Source organism: Hyperolius riggenbachi, chromosome 3 (assembly GCF_040937935.1).
Source record: "Hyperolius riggenbachi isolate aHypRig1 chromosome 3, aHypRig1.pri, whole genome shotgun sequence".
In the NCBI taxonomy this organism is placed as follows: Eukaryota; Metazoa; Chordata; class Amphibia; order Anura; family Hyperoliidae; genus Hyperolius; species Hyperolius riggenbachi.
In genome coordinates this window covers 480,822,181-480,844,302 of record NC_090648.1, presented here as the reverse complement: position 1 = coordinate 480,844,302, position 22,122 = coordinate 480,822,181, and positions in this window count along the sequence as shown.

Below are 22,122 nucleotides of genomic sequence, written 5' to 3'. Positions count from 1 at the left end.
ACACTCATTTGAGCGCATTCAAACAAGATTTTACCAGCATGCTTCTTCAATTGTATTGATCTATTTCAGACAGAAATCGATCAAAACGATAAATAGGCAGCCACGTTGTGGCATTGATCTCTGCCAGATACAATCATTATCAAATCTGTGGGCTATTAACCTCTCTGGCATTATGATTATTTCCAGATTTAGGGTCTAAAAGCCATGCAATTTTTTTCACAAGCTTTTAGATCCTAAAAACAAGAAAAACAAAACATACCACAGAGAGATCTGCAGCAGCTTCTGCATATAACTAATTGACGCTCAGGTTTACTGCTCTGAACTGTGGATTTCCATCCCGAGCCTGACTTGGGACTACTGCTAAGGAGGTTAATAGTGCAATGTATGGGCACCTTTAATCTGTTGTTAATTTACCAAATTGAAGCATCAGTTTTGGGCGCTCTGATCATCTGGAATTTTGTCAGATCAGGATGAAGGCGTACCCCTCCTATGCTGCCCAAGCTGTCGTTCCTTAAAGAGACTCCGTAACAAAAATTGCATCCTGTTTTTTTTCATCCTACAAGTTCCAAAAGCTATTCTAATGTGTTCTGGCTTACTGCAGCACTTTCTGCTATCACAGTCTCTGTAATAAATCAATGTATCTTTCCCTTGTCAGACTTGTCAGCCTGTGTCTGGAAGGCTGCCAAGTTCTTCAGTGTTGTGGTTCTGCTATGAACTCCCCCTTCCAGGCCCCTCTCTGCACACTGCCTGTGTATTATTTAGATTAGGGCAGCTTCTCTCTTCTCTCTTATCTTTTATAAGCTGGATACATCCTCCTCTGAGCTGGCTGGGCTTTCACATACTGAGGAATTACAGACAAGGGCAAAGCTGTTTGCAGGAAGAAAAGAGCAGCCTGAAACTTCAGTGCATGAGAGATGCAGGGGGAAAGAAACACACAAATGATCTCTTGAGATTCAAAAGGAAGGCTGTATACAGCCTGCTTGTGTATGGATGTATTTTCTATGTGTGGACATACTGTACATCAACCTACTTCCTGTTTTGGTGGCCATTTTGTTTGTTTATAAACAAACTTTTTAAAACTGTTTTTAACCACTTTTAATGCGGCGAGGAGCGGCAAAATTGTGACAGAGGGTAATAGGAGATGTCCCCTAACGCACTGGAATGTTTACTTTTGTGCAATTTTAACAATACAGATTATCTTTAAAGAGAACCAGAGATGAAGCAACCTCATGTATTTTACCTTATAAATCAGTGGGAACATGACAGTAAACACCTAATCTGCTCTTTGTTACATTGTTCTCTGTTTAATTTGCCTGTTATCACCTCTAAGATAAGAATCCCGACTAAGCAGTCGGTCTGGCTTTGCTACAGAATAATTATAGCTGAGACTGTGTTCTTTGCTGTCTTCAAGTCCAAGCCTGCCCCCTGCTGGCTTTGCTCAGGAATCATTATAGCTGAGTCATTATAGCAAAGCCAGACTCAATGCTCAGTCCGGGATTCTTATCTCAGCTAGATAACAGACACTTTTAGCAGTGAGGATGGAACAGAGAGCATGGTAAATGTTTTCTCTAATGTTCCCACTGATTTCTATGGTAAAATACACAAGGGTGCTTCGTCTCTGGTTCACTTTAAAGTGGATCCGAGATAAACTCATTGCATAAGTGTGTTCCTTTCCTATTGTATATAGGGCATTCCTCAAGCCAAATACTTTTTTGTTTTTGCTTTAATACTGTAATTCCCTATAAGTCCTACTCTGTGGACTACCTTCTAACAGACTGGGGGCTCCAGTTGGTACTGAACTCAGCTGCTCGTCTCATTCATCTTTCTTCTCGATCTTTTTCTGCCGACCCTCTTTGTCAAGCTCTTCATTGGCTGCAAATTAACCAGAGGGTTCAGTTCAAACTCCTAACCCTAACCTACAAAGCTCTCCACAATCTCTCTCTCCGGTTTATATCCTCACTAATCTCCAGATACAAACCCAATCGCAATCTCAGATCGGCACATGATCTTCTGTTGTCCTCCTCTAGAATCAAATCCTCACATTCACGCTTACAAGACTTCGCACACACTTCACCTCTCCTCTGGAATGCCCTCCCTCAACACATCCATCACTCGCCAACCTTTGTTGCCTTTAAACGCTCTCTAAAAACACACTTGTTCCGACAAACACATGCGCTAACTTAGGCCACTTCCCTCTGTCCTAAGACCAAATTGCGCTCCTACTAGGTATCCTAAAACACAAAGCCTCTATATATTTGCTGCTTACTACCCCTCCTCCTGTTTCTCCCCCCCCCCCCCCCCATTCCCTTTAGATTGTAAGCTCGCAAGGGCAGGGTTCTCTCCCCCTTTTATTTCTTGGTAACCATTATACATTTTATTCATCATGTTAATTTTATCACTGTCATTACCAGTTCTATAATTTGTTTTTGTATCATTCTTTGTATTTTGTCACTAATTATGTATCTTGTATTTTGGTGTACAGACCATTGTCTGTAGTATAATGTATCCCATGTTTGTTTCTCACTTTGTACAGCGCCACAGAATATGTTGGCGCTTTATAAATCAATAATAATAATATTAATAATAATAAACTAAACAAGCCACGCTCACAGGTTTTCAGAAAGCCTTGACACTTTCAGACAGTAGCAAGGGCTCATGGGAGCTCAGTCTGGGCAGGAGGAGGGGGAGGTATTACTAGCCAGAGATTTCAGAGGCAGAGGGGAGGAGGGAGGAGGAGAAAAGGGGATTAGGTTTTTTTCATAGGCTGAGTGCTGTGTGTAATGTTTACAAACAACATGGCTGCTGTCATTGTATCACAGGAAGAAATAATCTTATTCTATTAAAGCTGTTTTCAGCTAATTTTGCTGTGTAAACTATCTAAACTTTAGATAAGATGTATAGACAAGTTACTTGCTATAGTTAGTTTTTCATCTCGGATCCGCTTTAATGAAACATCTAATATCATATTCTGTGGATAAGTCAGTCAATCATCGTGAAGGCAAGCTGTCTGTACTCAATTATTAACAGAAAATGCATCATATGTTTTCACCTTCCATATGGTTTCCATGTTTTCCACCCCAGTGCACACATTAATTGATCCCAAATAGAATTTTCCAGTCCTTCCTGTGGATTTTACTTTCCCTGCTTTTGACTCCAGGAGAAATATGTACACCTGTATTGACATTCTCTATGGATACATAGATTTGAAAAGTGAAGCCAAAATGTGAATCTGTAGGGTTTAGCCAGGCACGTAGGAGAACTTGTAAACATTCCATTGGATGTTGGTCAATACAATATTTATGTGTGTATTTACCTATGGTACTACAATAAACAATATTCAAGCTTCCTTTTTCCTCTAGGTTATTGACTACAAGGTAGAAGATTACCACTAGTAAAGCAGTTCATTTGGGCAACCACCACAGATAGTGGTGATCACAAATTTCACATAATCGTAATTTTGCATGGTAATGCACAATAACGATGCAAAATTGTAATGGGAAATTGCAGGTACAATTGTAATTCATTTCATTTGTAAGCGTAGTCAGAAACCTTCATTTTGCAATTTCGTGTACATTTCCACAACTTCATGCCAACATTAGAGGTATATGTTAATGGATATAGTGGAAACAAGGCACTTTTTTTTCAAAAAGACCTAGTAGTTTTTGCGAAAATTGATTGTAACCTCTTGAGGACCACAGGTTTATACCTACCCCCCCTCCAGTGACCAGGCAATTTTTTACGATTTAGCACTGCACAGCTTTAACAGTTCGCTGCTCATACAACTTAGCACCCAAATAAATTTCACTTCCTTTTCTTCTCACAAATTGAGCTATCTTGTGGTGGTATTTTTAAAAATTAATTTTAAATTGCATTTTTTAAAAATACAAAAAGCCTATTTTTAATTATTCCCCCCCCCCTCCCCTCCAAAAAATTGGCCCTACACCACAATACATACATTGCACAATACATACATAGGCATATGCCTATAATAGGGATTAAATTGTGAGCCCCTGCATGGGGCAGTTAAGTGACAAGGCAATATACTGCGCAGCGCTGCATCAGATGGCAGCACTACACAGAGACATTTCACCCTCCCCTCAGTGATGATCGCAGCCTGCCAGCCACGATTGCAGCTGGCAGGCTGATCACGGAGCCCCACACTGTTTGTTTACGGGCGCTTGTGCTTGAGTGAACGTGAGCTCCCTGCTAATCTCGTGAGGAGCAAGATGATACCATATGGCGTGACGGAGGGAGCCACTCTGCGGCCGCCACTTTGCGTTGGGTGATCGCAGAGTGGTTAAAATACAAAGGAAACATGGTTTTTAAACTGTAATTTTTCTTAGTTTAAAATGAGTTTTTCTGAGTTTAAAAAGCCTTTTTCCTTTGCATTTTTAGAATTGATTTTTGGAGCATCAGAGGGAGGGAAGGTTAGAACTAGAGTTGGGCCGAACCTCCGATTTTAGGTTCGCAAACCGGGTTCGCGAACTTTCGCGGAAGGTTCGGTTCGCGTTAAAGTTCGCGAACCGCAATAGACTTCAATGGGGATGCGAACTTTGAAAAAAAAAAAAATTATGCTGCCCACAAAAGTGATGGAAAAGATGTTTCAAGGGGTCTAACACCTGGAGGGGGGCATGGCGGAGTGGGATAGATGCCAAAAGTCCCCGGGAAAAATCTGGATTTGACGCAAAGCAGCGTTTTAAGGGCAGAAATCACATTGAATGCTAAATGACAGGCCTAAAGTGCTTTAAAACATCTTGCATGTGTATACATCAATCAGGTAGTGTAATTAAGGTACTGCTTCACACTGACACACCAAACTGTTCACTGAACAGAACAGGTATGCAGTGGCGGGTTCACTGAACAGGTATGCAGTGGCAGGATCAATGAACAGGTATGCAGTGGCAGGATCACTGAACAGGTACGCAGTGGCAGGATCACTGAACAGGTATGCAGTGGCAGGATCAATGAACAGGTATGCACTGGCAGGATCACTGAACAGGTATGCAGTGGCAGGATCACAGTACAGGTATGCAGTGGCAGGATCACTGAACAGGTATGCAGTGGCAGGATCACAGTACAGGTATGCAGTGGGCTGAGGGCTCACTGAACAGAACAGGTATGCAGCCAGGAAGAAGTTAAGCCTAACTAATCTTTCCCTATGAGAGACTGCAGCAGCTCGCCCTACTCTCACTAATGCAGGCACACGAGTGGCCATAACGGCCGCCGCTGCCTGCCTTATATAAGGGGGGGTGGGGCTCCAGGGGCTAGTGTAGCCTAATTGGCTACACTGGGCCTGCTGACTGTGATGTAGAGGGTCAAAGTTGACCCTCAGGTGCATTATGGGGCGAACCGATTTTTAGCGAACTTTTGCCGCAAAACGTTCGCGTGCGACACCCGCACGCGAACCACCTAAGTTCGCGCGAACCACGTTCGCCGGCGAACCGTTCGGCCCAACTCTAGTTAGAACACCTTCAGGGCCCTCTGCAGTCGCAGGGACTTTTCTCCTGTAGTTAAGCCCTTGAGATGGAGTGAAAAACCCCTCTCAACCACCGCCCTTTATATCTGCCTGTAGTGAGATCTGTTCTCATTGGCTGCTGGGGCTTGCTGTGCATCCTGGGGGCAAATGATTTACTCATCTGATCACCATTTCCTGCTCTCTATTACCCCCAAGTTTTGCCCGTGATCGTTCGGAGAGAAATCAACCGCATGGTGAATACTGGGCATTGATGAGTGAAAATGCCAATATTCTTTTTGCATTCATTTTTTCAAAAATACTGTTGAATTTGACTTTCGAGTAAAAATGGCAAAAAATATATATTTTTAATGAGTTGTCATTTATTTAATTTTTTGTGAATTTTTGCATTGAAAAGAAATGTTTATGCGTTTTTTTGTGAATGTTCACAGTGAAAATACAATTTTTTGCATTTTCACAAATTTTAACCACATCGCAAAAATACAATGTATTTTCACAAATATTTTCTCGAAATCAAAAAACGCATTTTTGATGCGTAAACGACTTTTGCGAAAATTTGCAAGCAACTCCACAGAGAGAAGAACAAACACGTGCACCAATTCGTCTACAGTGTATATGCAACCGTGGTTTATTGCATCTTCAAACAGCATTGGTACAGTAGGGGAACGCAGCGTGACCAAGTATCTAGGAGAACGTGAAGCGGCCGTCGATTGGCCCATTTCAGTGCCTGCCACCTAACCTCCACTCACACGGCTGCCATAGTTACCTGCACCCATGGCTTACACTATAACGATGCTGAACTTGCAATAAACCCCGGTTGCATATGGACGGATTGGTGAACATGTTTTTCTTCTGTCTGTGGAGTTGTTAATGTTGACATTCCTTTCTTCTGACATGGGGCTTGATTCACTAACCGGCGCTAAGCCGGTTAGTGTGCCTTATCTGAGGTTAGTGTGCCTTATCTGAGGTTAGTGTGCCTTATCTGAGTTAGTGTGCCTTATCTGAGTTAGTGTGCCTTATCTGAGGTTAGTGTGCCTTATCTGAACTTAGTGCCCCTTAAGTAGCTTTGTGCACACTAAAAGATGCACAAAGCTACATCACGCACTGCACCGCGATAACGTCGCACCCGCTATACTGTACATAATGCAACCTTAAGGTCACATAGGATGTGACCTAAATGGCGCATCAGTGCACCGTTATCGTAGCATCCTATGCGACCTTATGGACGCATTATATACAGTATAATGGGTGCGATGTGATCGTCGCACCGCGTGCAAAGATCGACGCATTACGCTGTGCGCGGTGCAGTGCGCGATGTAGCTTTGTGCATCTTTTAGTGTGCACAAAGCTACTTAATGGGAACTAAGTTCAGATAAGGCACCCTAACCTCAGATAAGGCACACTAACTCAGATAAGACACACTAACTCAAATAAGGCACACTAACCTCAGATAAGGCACACTAACCTCAGATAAGGCACACTAACCTCAGATAAGGCACACTAACTCAGATAAGACACACTAACTCAGATAAGGCACACTAACTCAGATAAGGCACACTAACCTCAGATAAGGTTAGCGCTGTAGTTTGTGTCTACTAAGTGATAATGCACACTAACCGGCTTAGTGCCGGTTAGTGAATCAAGGCCATGGTCTCCACGGAGCACACGTCCAGCATCTGAATTCTGAGTCGCTGCGGCGCTGGTGAGAGTATCATTTTTTTAATCACTTTTTCGCTAGATACTGTATATCTTGAAGGGAATGTCGCACGGTTGACTTACCTCCTATTGAAAATTTGCAAGGAACACTGTAACTGGGCCTTTCTCATGGGAAACGCTGGTAAGCAAGAAAGGATAGTTGTGCCGTGAGATTGAATTTACAATGGTTGCTTGCAAATCCCTAGTCAGTGAGTGCAAAGCAGTTTTCTGGGTCTAGGATCCTCTAATCATCAGCTAATTACAGGCAGAAGTCATGGCTAGGGTGTAAACAACACAGCCCTGATTGACAGGAGAATAGCAGTCACTGTGTGGCAGTCCCATTAATGGAGATTTCTGTGTATAATGAAGGAGTACAGAGGGCTGAACCTAACAAACTACTTGGAATGCGGTGAGCCAATTACCTCACTGTCGTGCTGATCTTTTGCATTGCAGGAGACATTGGCAGCGCTTCCAAACAGAGGCTGCACCCGAATTGACTACCTGCAATAAATGTGCAGAGCTCCACTATGTGGACTAAAATACACAACTTGCATTCAAAACAGGTACAGCAAAGGAGGACGATAGCTTCAGTATAAATAATATGTGCACAAATTATTCCCTACTAGACTTCCCCACGGCAATTATGGGTCCTCTCGGGGAAGACCTACCGCTAGTCTAACGATAAAAACACAATTTTTTCCTAGTGCTGCTAGTCATAAAATAGTATATACATTTCTCTCAAACAGACATCAAACAAATGACAGCGCTCATAGGCTGCAACTAAATTGTAGACCAACAGAGGCATGCAGAGCCCCACAGGGCTACATACATGCCTTGAATGCAAATCAAATGCAAATCATGTACTAGTCCTAATCTATAATTTGCATTTACTTGTGTTTGAGTCATGTGCTCGCAAAACAGGCAAGTCAGTGGAGTCAGTTAAGTCGGCGATTCATAAAATATTTAAAAAAAAGAATAAGCGCATCAGGCAATTCGTATTTTCAAAAAGAAGTTTGCAATATTACCTTTTATATTATTTTCCCTTGATTTCTTTAAGCATTCATCTCCTTTTAAAATTATAGTGGTAGAAAGAGTAGCCATTGCAAGATCCAGGGTGAAGCTAGGTAAACATGCAGGAATGGTTCTTGCACGAAGCAACATGAAACAGGGCGGCAACAAATGGAGGGTGGCAAGAGGCGGCTCTCCCGCCCAAATGTCCCACTCCCCACACTCCCCTTCTCCCCCTCCCTAGCGTTCCAGCAATAGGTTCTCCATTTGCCCATTCGGTGTCCTGTATCTGTGGCTACAATGGTGCCTCATGTGACCTGTTATGCCACATAAGTAAGAGAGGTCTCTGTGGTCAGAAAGGAAGCCGGACTTCACGTGTGGCTGGTGATCCTATAATCCCATGATAAAGTTAAAGCAAGCCTGTGGAGCCAACGTTTAGTCAAGTAAAAGCCAGGGTGCGGGGCAGTACTGTCCCAAGGGTGAGGATCAGGGCTGAGTGTCATGCTGAGTCTGACCTAAGAGAATACAGTCATGCCAGAGGGCAGCCTGGCTAGGAGGGGGGGTGGACCGGAGCTTAACAGAAAATCTGCTTGAGGGAAGAAGGAGTTTCTGCACCTAGTGGTTTTGGATGGTTTAGATCTATAGCGACAAATAGACAGGAGGAACTAAAAGTAGCGGCTGCCTGGGTGGGAGGGGTATTGGGAAATCCTGGTGGCCTACAACCAAAGGCGTAACAATAAACCCTGCAAGGGATGCAGCCACAAGGGGACCCAGAAGTTGCAGTGGGCCATGTGCGGGGAGAGATTTCTTTTCCCTGTTCTGAGAGACTGACAAATAAGAGCACAGAGAGAAAAAGGGTTTTTTTCTGCTCTCTGCACATTTTTTCTAATGACTGCATCTGCTCAGCCACTGATAAGAAATCATACAAGGTTTTGTAGACAAAGATATGTAGACAGTCCCTATTCAGTGCAGCATCCAAAGTTTTTCAGGGGGCCCAGTGATTTCTAATTATGCCCCTGCCCTCAACTACACCCTAGCAGAGTGGAGGAGATCGAGAGGTGGCAGGGGAAATCCGATGATCCTTTTCACATCAGTAATGACCCTTTGTAGTTTATACTTGTTGATAGCCGTCTCACCAGCATACCAGACGATGATAGAGGAGCAAAGGATAGATTCTATGGTAGCAGTGTAGAAGCTGGTCGGTAGCTCCCGCGGCATGCCATTTTTTTTCAGTTGCTGCAGGAAGAACAACCTCTGCTGACCATTCTTCTGAGTTCTGGTGGTGCCCCCATTTTAGGTCATTAGATAAGGTTGTGCCAAGGAACCACACTAATGGTACCTTGGAGACTTCGGGTTGCACCGAGGACTTGTTGGTGGGAGGAGGGGTGACTCTTGAAATGTACAATCAGTTCGACTTTTCTGCATTGAAGACTAGGCTGTTATCCTTGCACCAGTTGCAGATTCTCTCAATTTTTGCTGCTGTACTCGTGTTCTTTATTAGGCCGATGATAGGGGTGTCATCAGCAAATCTGATGACCTTTACATATCACATGACCTCTATATTTTTATCTCTTCTGGTGTGCTTTAGAAAGGTGTTAACAAATCTCTATATTAAGACATTTTAATCACAATAAAATAAGTGCCCAAAACAAATAAAATAAAATAAAAAAACAAAAACACTATCCTAGTTAAAGAGAACCTGTAACAACAACAAAAGTTCCCCTGAGGGGTACTCACCTCGGAAGGGAAGCCTCAGGGTCCCAATGAGGCCTCCCCCTCCCCTGTAGCTGCAGGCAGTCCAGCACTGGCTCCCCTGAAGTGTCCCGGAATCCTCCCTGAACAAGCCTGACAAGCACTGATAAGCGCTGAATTATTTACTTTTTATGGCTCCAGCGGGAGCGCTGTTGTGTCTTTCCACATGGAGATAGGTGAAAATAGCAGATCTCTGTCGGGTCCGCTCTACTGCGCAGGCGCAGGAGACACACACCTGCGCAGTAGAGCAGCCCGACAGCGATGGGCTATTTCCGCCTATCTCCGAGCGGAGAGCCGATACTACTACGCCTGCGCTGGAGCCGGGAAGGTAAATATTTACATCCCTGCTGTTCGGGGAGCTTTATCTTCACCGCTGTGGGACCGAGAAGGACGGGGAAGCCTCAATAGGATCTGGAGGCTTCCCCTACCCCAGGTGAGTGACCCCCAGGGGAGGTTTTTCTCAGTACAGGTTTTCTTTAAAGCAGTAAAGTGTGTGTTCACATCATGCTGGGCTGCTGTGGTTAAATTAGTGTATTTATAGCTGTTTAGGCAGCTGTAATATGTTTGCAGTACACACAGAACATTACGTAATTTACAGTCCAGGCTTTATACAGATCAATGTTCGGTAGGCCTTGTGCGTGACATCTAGCAAATATCAAAGCGGGATCGCCCGGCTATAAATTTCAGGACTCAACTCAGGAGGCTTTTCTACATTAAGCAAATTATTTGCCACCAAACATAATTCAGTCCAAAGTCTGTGTTTAAAACAATGAATGTTTGCCGCCAGTGATGGAAACGACACAAAAATTACCACTCTAAAATTGATTTGCAGCATATTGCGGCTAGATTAGGAAAAGCAAAAGCTTTGATTAGGCAATAACTGTAATTTTATTTTCAAGTTTCTCTATATCGTCACATGCAAAACTTTTTCCTGACGTCCAATTTCTGCATTTCCGACTGGAAACCGACATTTCCGATTGGAAAATGGGAATCGGAATTCCTAGGGAATCCGATTTACTGCAACTCGGTAATTTTAGCCCAATTATAGAACTAGGAAGCATTGGCCCAATCAAAGGATGCAGAGTTTTTCAGCAAAAATCGGATTACCGTAGTAATTTTAGACAAATCACAAGATTCTTTTTTCCGATGTTCTGATTTCCGATATTTTTTATGTCACTTAAAGCATTCTTTGATGCAAAAAAAAAAAAGACAACTAAAATATTCCTCGGAAAGTTAAAAATCGGAAGAATGGAAAATCGTAAATCGTTAAAACTGAAATAGGAATTTCCCCGGAATCGGAAATGGGTATTCCCGACCATCCCTAGTAATGATGATTGTAATATGTTAATGAGGATTATGCAACATTTTGTGTAAAACTTCGCAATTATGGCCATACGATATTATGATTTGGAAATTCAACTGATTTTGTGTAATCCATTAGTAATTTTGCACAGGGATGGACCTCCGAGTAGTGATCTACTTGAATTCGGTATTTGTAAGGATCTGCTCAGCTTTCTGCATGGCCAGACAGCTGTTTGTCCATTCTTTAGGTCTGAATGCTGCAGGTCTCTGGAAAAGAGACCTGTCTTCGCTTTGCAAGTTTCAGAGTTGCTCTGCTGAGGAATTTGCAAACACTTGTCATGCAAATTGCCTAGTTGCCTCCTTTGAAGGCTTGCAGTATAAATACCATGTTCTCCCAGAATCCCTTGCTGGTCATGATGGTTTGTTCCTGCAAACTCTCCTGGAGTGTCAGCCTTGCTGTCGTTTGCTAAGATTAGCTTAGAGTAATTCCCGGGGACTGCACTAGGCATCCCTTCTAGTGCAGTCAGGTTGTATTATCTGTATTGCCTTGTTCTGTCTCTCTGTCTCGATTGCCTTGTCGCCAGCGGCGGTCGACAGGAGATCGTTCTGTCTGTCTGGGAGTGTTGCTACTGGCTGCTCCATCTGTCTGGATTGCATTCGCCCTAGTGGTAGTGGCAGTGCTTCCTTCTGTATTCTGCCTCAGGGGTGCTAACCAGAGCAGCGGTTGCTACTAGTAGCCCCATCTGTTTGTCTGTCTGCGGTAGCAGCGGTGGTTCCTTCTGTGCTCTGTCTGGGAGTGTAAGCCAGAGCTGCGGTTGCTACTGGCTACTCCTTCTCTCTGTCTTGTCTGGTACGAACGCTTGCTATAGGCTCGGTGAGGTAACCGTTTAGCAAGCGCTCGCGTTCTCTATTTCGTGTTTGTGTTGCATTGGTTAGTTAGGGTGGCACGCTTATCACTGGGTGCCTAAGGCGTGGGGATCGTGTCTATAACGCGTTCGCTGTTGCGAATGAGTGCGGTGTTCGTGTTTAGCTAGCGTTTGTTATTTTCCTTGATGTTCTTATTGTTGTTGCTTGCTGTGCCTTTTGCTACTCTCGTGCTCTGTCCTGCTCAGTCTTGTGTCTGTTGGCAATCGCCAGTCTGGCGATTGCATTCATACTTTGTTTCTGCTGATGTGTGTTCACCGTCGCTGGGTGGCGACTAGATTGGTGGACACACATTCATTCTGTCTCTGTGCTCTTTCTTTATACTTGTGCTCTGTCTAGTTCGGTCTTCTGTCACTATTGGCAATCGCTACTCTTGCGATTGCGTTCCCACTTCGTTTCCGTTGTTGTGTGTTCACCGTCGCTGGGTGGCGACTAGATTGGTGGAGACCCATACATTCTGTCTCTGTGTTCTCTCTCTTTAAGGGCGATCTTGCCCTGCATTGCTTCAACTCGTACAATTCCATCTGTGGCAGTGCAGAGGGTGTGTTTGTCTGCACTCCACAGCTCCATCTGCCGGTGGGAATCTCCCTCTACAGGTGCATAGCACCATAGCTGGGTTCTCTCAATTTACACGCTTGTGGAGGATTTCCGTAGTGTCAGCGCGCATCCTGTGCGCTGACCACAGAAATAATTCCCCAATCGTTACAGTATTCTAAAGAAGATAAATTACTCCACCTGTGAACGTGGGGTAGGGGGGTTAACTTACCCAGAAGTCCGTGGATCCTATGCATGTCATTGCTGTATACGCGACCCGACCTATGAAACGCGTTCCACCACTCACTACCACACTTTGCACCACCTTCTTCAGCCAGTGTTCTTTCGCCAATATATGTGTGTGGAGTGCTTTGATGTATTAAGCTGGCCAGCTATGTGTAATATGTAGCTCTGCTGCTTGCTCTTGCTTTTAATATGTTTTATGCTCACGTTAGTGTTAGTAATAAAGCTTTGATAATTTTGCATTTACATGTGATACCAGAGTGATATTTTTGAGATATATTCTATATTGGTTGTGTATTGGTAGGCAGAGCTGATCTAACTAACTAATAGGACAGCAGGGTGACAAGTCTTTGCACTAACTGAGCCATGAGAGATTACAGTCTGCAGTTGCACAGATCAAAAGAGTTTTTACTCTATTTTATATTAGTATAAAAGTGTTCCTGTGATTTATATTATTTTGCTGAAGTCCTTGTGTCTTGTGATGTGAATGCAATCATAAATTGATCACAAAACAAGTCAAATTGCACATTGCATAAAACAGCCTGTAAGCCTGGTACATGCAATGAACTTTTCACTTCAGATCCTATGCGGGCAAGTGATCAGATCGATATTCAGATCTAAATTTATAAGGGGGTGCTGCTGATCAGTTCCTTACTTTGCCTAGAAAGAAAATAGTTAGAGCCAGATTTATGCCCAAGACTGACATACTTACAGTGTAGTTGCAGCTTTTGTAGACCATTCAAATAAAAATTCTTTGGTTGGGCCTCAAACCAGCTCTCAGCAGGAGCATGTTTGATTTCAGAAATGTCCTTGAGACATTGAAGCAGGTGATTTTGCGCCCGGGACTGGCTGCATAGCACCTGACTTGGATTCTCCTATAGCACTAGTGCTATAGCGCTTACGGGTAATTTAGGGTTCCAAAGGGCTTTACACCCACGGAAATTTGAGTTGCAGCAGGGTGAGCCGTCATTCAGGTCACCCTGCACCCAAATCGCCGGTGGCTAATATTGCCCCTTTAGGTCTTCCTTCAAGTTTGAAAACATATAATAGTCCAAAGGGGCCAGGTCAAATGAGTAGAAAAGATGGTGGACCAATTGGAAGCTCAGGGTATTCAATTTGCTTGTCCCAACCTTGACCACACGTGCAGATGGATTGTCCTGCAAAAAAAGGACCCCTTTGGTCAACAAAACAGTGTTTTGTCTTAATTGTTTCAGCTGGTCCAGGAGATTAGCATTATTATTATTATTATTATAATTATTATTAATGATTTATAAAGCGTCAACATATTCCGTGACACTGTACAAAGTACGAAAACAAACAAGGGGTACATAATGATACAGACAATAATATGTATCGAATATGGACACTGGTACAAAATACAGAACTAGTGGTTACAATGATAGATGTAGCATGATGAATATAATTTATGAGAGAGTGCAAGCTATGAAATGAACAACAAAATCCAAGACACAAAAGGGTGAGAGAGCTCTGCCCTTGCAAGCTTACAATCTAAAAGAATGGGGGAGAAGCAAGAGGTGGGGCAGTATGTGGTATACATACAGGCATAACATTGTCTAGTGATACTAGTGTCCTAAGGTAGGTAGGTCACAAACAAGTTACCGCCTTTGTCCCAGAAAATGGATGCCATGACTTTTTTGGCCAATTTCTGAGTGCGGTACTTCTTCGGCAGTGGGGATCCATTGTGGCACCATTCTTTTGACTGTTCCTTTGGTTTCAGGATCGTAGATGTGGAGCCAATTTGCATCCTTAGACATAGCCAAAAAGTCCTGTACAGCTTCAAAATGGGGCAAAAACAGCTTTGGGTACTTCATCTTGCTACCTCTTCTGATCACTGTTCGAACATTTTGGCACCCACTTCGATGAAAGTTTGTGCATATCTAGGATAGTGGTGATAAGTTTGATAATAACAAACCCACCATGAGCCCATGAGATATCCAGTATCTGAGCTATCTCTTTTGTAGATGTTCACTTGTCCTCAATAATCAGCACAGTAGGGCAGCATCACAGGTTGCCGAGTCCCTTGAAGTTGGTGACACCCACTGCAGGGCTCATCTACAATGATAAAATGCAAAGTCTTGAAAGTAGATATCCAGGTTTTGACAGTGTTGTAGTAAGAACAGCTCTCCTCCAGTTTTTATGACATCTCAGTGTGAAAGTCCTCTGCTGACTTTCCCTGGAGAAACAAAAACTTCATAACGGCCCATAATTCCAACGGTGTGAACCTTGCTTGTGCTTCTGTCATTACAGCTTCTCCTACACTCCTTATGCGTTTGATCAATACTGATATCAGTGGTTGGCAGCTTTTAACGCGTTTTAATAACATTTTTATTTTAAATATTGGTCTCCTCCACTATGTTAAAAATTGTGTATTAATATTATGTTAGTTATTGTGTATTTGAAGTGAGATCATAGCCCACAAAACTCGTCCTTTCTTGTGCAAATAAAACTTTTTTGAGCATATATGCTTAGACATTCTTCTCTAGGTAAACAGTCTCTTACCTAAATTTATATACTGGTTTTAAATATTTTATACTAAGAATTAGAATTGCCTTTATTTGTCAAGTACACTGAATGGCATAAGCGTAATTTATGGTGGAAACACTCCCTGATTGATGTATACACATGCAAGATGTTTTAAAGCACTTTAGGCCTGCAATTTGCATTCAATGTGATTTCTGCCCCTAAAACGCTGCTTTGTGTCCAATCCAGATTTTTCCCCGGGACTTTTGGCGTGTATCCCTCTCCAATGAATATATAAAGTCAGCGCAGGTCTATAATAATACAGATTTCGTCATTTTCTGGTATACAGGATCTTCGAACAAAAAGGTAAAGAAGCACTCCCAAGATAATAAGGTTGTTGCTTCATTGTGGACAGACCAAATTCGATCAGTTGGACAGTCACTGTTGTTCTGTCATTGAGCTACCTCAGCCCGGCGACCATATGGGCTTGAAAGCCGCCATCGCCTGCACTCTCGTCATGGTGCGCACTAGTCCATCATGGCAGTCACTACACAAACAGCTGTGTGTGATGCGTTATACAGTGAGTTTGGTGTGTCAGTGTGAAGCAGTACTCTAATTACACTCCCTGATGTATACACATGCAAGATGTTTTAAAGCACTTCAGGCCTCCAATTTAGCATGCAATGTGATTTCTGCCCTTAAAACGCTGCTTTGCGTCAAATCCAGATTTTTCCCTGGGACTTTTGGTGTGTATCCCACTCCCCCATGCAAGAACTCAGATGCTAGACCCCTTGAAAAAGCTTTTCCATCACTTTTGTGGCCAGCATAAATCTAATAATTCTAATTTTCGAAGTTCGCCTCCCCATTGAAGTCTATTGCGGTTCGCAGAAGTTTGCGCAAACCAAACTTTTTGCGGAGGTTCGCGTTCGAGGTTTGCAAACTGAAAATCGGAGGTTCGAGCCATCTCTACTGGGGAAGTAATGCCATCCAAGGGGATAGAGTGCCGCACTCACACTGACCTGGCTGGAGGGGAGGACTAGGACTGGAGTTCAGTTGGAGGACTGCCTGGGGAAGAAGGTTCTCCTGTGCCTGGTGGTTCTGGAGGGGACGGCTAAAAAGTGTTGGCATGATGGGAGGAGCTTGAAGAAGCAACTGCCTGGGTGGGAGGGGTTATGTGTGATCTTGGTGGTCCTCGTCAGGGATGGTCATAGTCAGCCAACTTCGCTACGCTGGAACTACGCATAGTTTTACACAACTATGCTTCACCAAACTACAGCTTCGAAATCAAATATTTGCTTCGTATGCATTTCGTAGACTATGCGTTAAAATACACAATTATGCGTAGTACGAAGTGTAGTGTATGCGGATGCTTATGCCCATATGCAGAAAAGTTTACGCATGAATTCCTCTTTAAATGCTTATTCTGCAAACTCCTCTATGCGTACATTCCCTTTTCTAATGCGTAAATTTGTAAGCATACAATCGCACGCGGAAAATTAGACGTGAGCAACGCATTCATAGTTCACTACGCAATACACATGCTAACTACGCATAGTGGGCGTAAGCTACGCATAGCGGTACTTCGCTACGTGTAAATTCGTAAGCATAGTTTTGAAACTTCACCTATGAACTACGATTCGTATATGTGAACTATGATGCATAAATTCGCACTGGCGTAGTTTCTGCTCATCCCTGGTCCTCGTCCTCATTCTGACTCAGTCCTCATTTAGAGTGTAGGAAGTCCAGAGGTGGCGGGGCAATCCTATGATATTTTCTGCAGTGCTAATGATTCTATTTAGTTTATATTGTACTATATTGGACACCTCTTACTTCCCATTATACTCCATTGGGCACCTCTTACCTCCCAATTACCATACAAAGATAGGCTGTCATATGCCCCCACACTCATTTTTCTTTTTCATCCGGATGGGGGCAAAGCCAGGTATTTATCACCACCCCCTTATTCTGAGATGTAAAATGTATCTGATGCCAGAGGCGTCACTAGGGTTGGTGTCACCCGGTGCGGAAACTCATGGTGTCACCCCCTCCTACCCCATGAACCTCCAAACTTCACCAGGTAGTGACGTTGCTTGTTATGGGGGGGGGGGGGGGGGGGTGTTAAAATGATCACCATGTGGCCCTGGTGGCCTCTGAACTCTGTTATAAGCTCAACAGGGTGCAGCCAGAAGGGAGTAGAGCAGGAGAGAGAAGTCTATCAGAAGACAGTAGCCTGGTAAGAATTTACATAGCCTTCTCCACTCTCCCTTAGCCTGGAGCTTGGTGTCACCCCCTCTGCTGGTGACACCTGGTGTGGTCCGCACCTACCGCACCCCCCTAGTGACGCTACTGTCTGATGCTCTGATGAAACCTTGTTACTAGGAATGGTCAGAATGTCCATTTCTGATTTCATGGAAATACTAATTTCCACCAATGCCAATTTCCGTTTTCCGAATTTCTCTTTTTACGATTTTCGAGGAGTTCTTTTTTAAGTCATTTTTTTTTTGCATCAGAGGATGCTAAAAGTGAAAGAAAGAAAAATTAAAATACAGAAATCGGAAAAACGGATATTGGAAAAATGGAAAATCGGTCTTGTAATTGGTTTAAAATTACAGCGGGGGTCCGATTTTTGGTGAAAAATTCTGCATTCTCTGATTGGTCCAATGCTTTCAAACTCTATGATTGGGATAAAATTACTGAGTTGGGGCAAATCGGATTTTCACGGAATTACAATTTCCGATTTCTGTTTTCTGATTTCCATTCCTGAATTCCGATGGAAATGCAGACATTTCAATTCTATGGAATCCGAATGAGCATCCATCCCTACTTGTTACCCTCTCTTTTTCTCTCTCTCTCACACTCATTTTCTGTCTCTATCTATCTATCTATCTATCTATCTATCTATCTATCTATCTATCTATCTATCATTTATCAGGGCTGGATTCTCCATAAGGCACTGTAGGCACGTGCCTACAGGCGCCTGATGATGGAGGGGAGGCTCACTCCCCTCCCTTAGTGCCTCTCTTTTCCTATGCAGAGTCCTGAGCAGAGTGTAAATGAGAGGTTACTCCAGCTCTTTGTATTCCACTGATGAAATCACCATTCAGTCAAGGGCACCTCTAGCTACTCAACACTAAGGTTCCTCTATTTAGCTAATACTTGGGGGCACCTCTAGCTACTTAATATTGAGGATACTTCTGGCTACCTAATGCTAAGGAGCACCTGTAGCTGGAAGCAGGAGATTTGGGCGCATGAGACAAGTGGACAAAAAGGGCGCCCCATTCACTCCCATTATAAATATCGTTTACCGGGCGTCGAACAGGGAAAAAAAGGCGCCGGAGATTATTAACGTTTTAACAAACGGCGCCCAGAGATTTTTAAGGATTTATAACTATGTTTGTGATGATTTAACTTTACAAAATGAGCCCGTGACGAATAACATTTATAAAGATACTAAATCACTATTTCTAAAACATTTCTAAAACATTATTATTCACCCCAAAAAAATAATTACATTTTTTAATTTACATTTTTTATTTATTAATGTCTGTAAAACATTATTATCCATAGGGGGTCTTAGGTTTAGGCACCAACTGGGGGGTCTTAGGTTTAGGCACCAACAGGGGGGTCTTAGGTTTAGGCACCAACAGGGGGGTCTTAGGTTTAGGCACCAACTGGGGGGTCTTAGGTTTAGGCACCAACAGGGGGGTCTTAGGTTTAGGCACCAACAGGGGGGTCTTAGGTTTAGGCACCAACAGGGGGGTCTTAGGTTTAGGCACCAACTGGGGGGTCTTAGGTTTAGGCACCAACAGGGGGGTCTTAGGTTTAGGTACCAACTGGGGGTCTTAGGTTTAGGCACCAACTGGGGGGTCTTAGGTTTAGGCACCAACAGGGGGGTCTTAGGTTTAGGCACCAACAGGGGGGTCTTAGGTTTAGGCACCAACAGGGGGGTCTTAGGTTTAGGCACCAACAGGGGGGTCTTAGGTTTAGGCACCAACAGGGGGGTCTTAGGTTTAGGCACCAACAGGGGGGGTCTTAGGTTTAGGCACCAACAGGGGGGTCTTAAGTTTAGGCACCAACAGGGGGGTCTTAGGTTTAGGCACCAACAGGGGGGTCTTAAGTTTAGGCACCAACAGGGGGGTCTTAGGTTTAGGCACCAACTGGGGGGTCTTAGGTTTAGGCACCAACAGGGGGGTCTTAGGTTTAGACACCAACAGGGGGTCTAGGGGTTAGGGATAGGTACAGGGAGGGTTTTAACAAACGTAAATATAAGTTTCAGTTTACAAATAGGGAAGATTAACGTTTTAAGAATTCTCGATCTCATACACATTATTTAGTGATTTATAAATTCTTAAAACACTATTTGTAAACGAAATTCTACACAATATTTCAATAAACAATAATACTGTTTATCGTTTACACCACGCGCCCTTTTTTCCCGACGCCCTTTTTTGATGAACGCCCTGTAGCTACCTATGACAGGCAAGGGAAGTAAGAGAGAAGTGACAGCTGGGACAGCCAGCACACTTGTGTTCCAGTTTGGGGGGGTTTGTAGGATCATGGAGGGCGGAGTCTAATGTGCCAGGACATTTGTGCCTATAGGCTCCTGTGAGGTAAATCCAGGCCTGATCTATCTATCTATCTATCTATCTATCTTTTAATCCCCCCCCCCCCCCCCCCACTTCTCCACGCCACACATTATCTTCACTCTTTTCATCTCGGTAAATCAAAGTTTAGGTTTACATCCTATTACATCAGGTTGCCGGGTTATTTTTAAATAATCCACTTCCTTTAATCATTCATTATCAAGAGCTCGCTGGTCATGGGGGTGCTAATATATTCTGTCTCACTCTTAACTGGGATCTCATGTCATGATTGCTGCTCACTCCGCACTTTCTCTTTTTTTTGTGTCTGCATCTGCATATTTGACATGACAAGTAGCCATCACTGCTGCGAAGCCGCTGGTAGGAAAGGTCTGCTTTATCAGACAAGAATACTGATAAAATGTCCAGAGTCACAGCTAACAGACATGGCATGTTGTCAGCTATTATTGTGCGGTTATGGCAGGGAAAAGGTAATGAGAGAAAAGGAAGAGAACAGAAAACACACTGAAAGGAGGGAAACAGAAAACAAAGAGGTGAAGAGGATGCATGGGCGTAACATTCACCCCTGCCATCACAGGGGGGCCAGGGGGATCGGGGGGCCCTCCTCCTCCCTCTCCCCAACCACAAGGGCAACCAATGAGCCTGTGTGTTGTGATAGACAGCTGGCTAATTGTGTACCACCCTGTACTTTATAAAGGCAGGGAGACAAGACAAGACAAATAACATTTATATTGCACTTTTCTCCTGGTGGACTCAAAGCGCGTGAGCTGCAGCCACTAGGGCGCGCTTAGTAGGCAGTAGCGGTGTTAGGGAGTCTAGCCCAAGGACTCCTTACTGAAGAGGTACAGGCTTACTGAACAAGAAGAGCTGAAATGTGAAGCCAGGTTGCCTGTATCATAGGCAGAGCACTTAAAGTGTACCTGAGACCAGCAAAAATAAAAAAATAAAGAATTATATGTACCTGGGGCTTCCTCCAGCCCCCTTCAGGTTGGTCAGTCTCTCACCATCTTCCTACACCACCTGGATCTTCTGCTAGGCAGCACAGTAATCCAGGCAGTTGGTGCAGGCGCAACTCCCTCATCGCGCTACCATGGCCATGAACATCCTGCGGAGTAATACTGCGCAGGTGCAGAACTCTCCCGCTGATGGGGGCGTGGTCGTGCACGTGGCTTGGCCGTACATGTGCAGTACGTCCCAACTGGTGGCATTACCAGGCTGCCTAGTGGAAGATCCAGGCAGTGTAGGAAGGCGGCGAGGCACCCAATCAGCCTGAAAGGGGCTGGAGAAAGCCCCAAGTATGTATTATTATTATTTTTGTTTATGATATCAGGTTTCCTTTAACAATTACATTATCCAGACACTAGGGGGGTTGTTGCCTAGGTCACACTTTTATTTCATTAAAAAATGAGCATGACTTGGGTGCTGAGGGGTGGAGTTTATGGTGCCAGAACTTCTTTGCCTAAAGGTGTCCTGAGCTGTAAATCTGTCCCTGTATATATATATATATATATATATATATATATATATATATATATATATATATATATATATCTTACTTAGAACCAGTGGAGCCTACATTAAAAATGATTCTCCTCCTAAGTTTTCAACAACTTTATGAATCTCCTTACATAAAAGAGAATAAAAGAATAACAAGTTGTAAAAAAAACAAAAAATACTATTCTGCAGTTGACTCACTCTCTGTATTCTAAAACACGGCATATCTTTGTAGGGACAACAGAATCATTTTCCTGCCTACACAGACACACTGTGCTTGCTTCGCACCGCACAATAGGATAACACACACAAAAGGAGCGTGAGACAATAGATATTGCTGGCTGGCTGATTTGCGGTCAGATCGTGTTCATTTTTATGGCATATTTTAATTAAAAGCTCATTTTCAAGAATAGTTTATCGCCATAGTTTCCACGCTCTCCCCTCCATTCTGCAAGAGCAAAGACATTAGAAACGGTATCTGCTCCCAGAGAAAAAAAAACTGCAGCGTTGTATCTGTACGCCTATGCTATGTGCTTATTGTTCCATGGACATGTTTATTCTTTTATCCACTGCCTATTTTTTGTTGTTCCACCAGCCAAAAGAAAACCTCTTGTG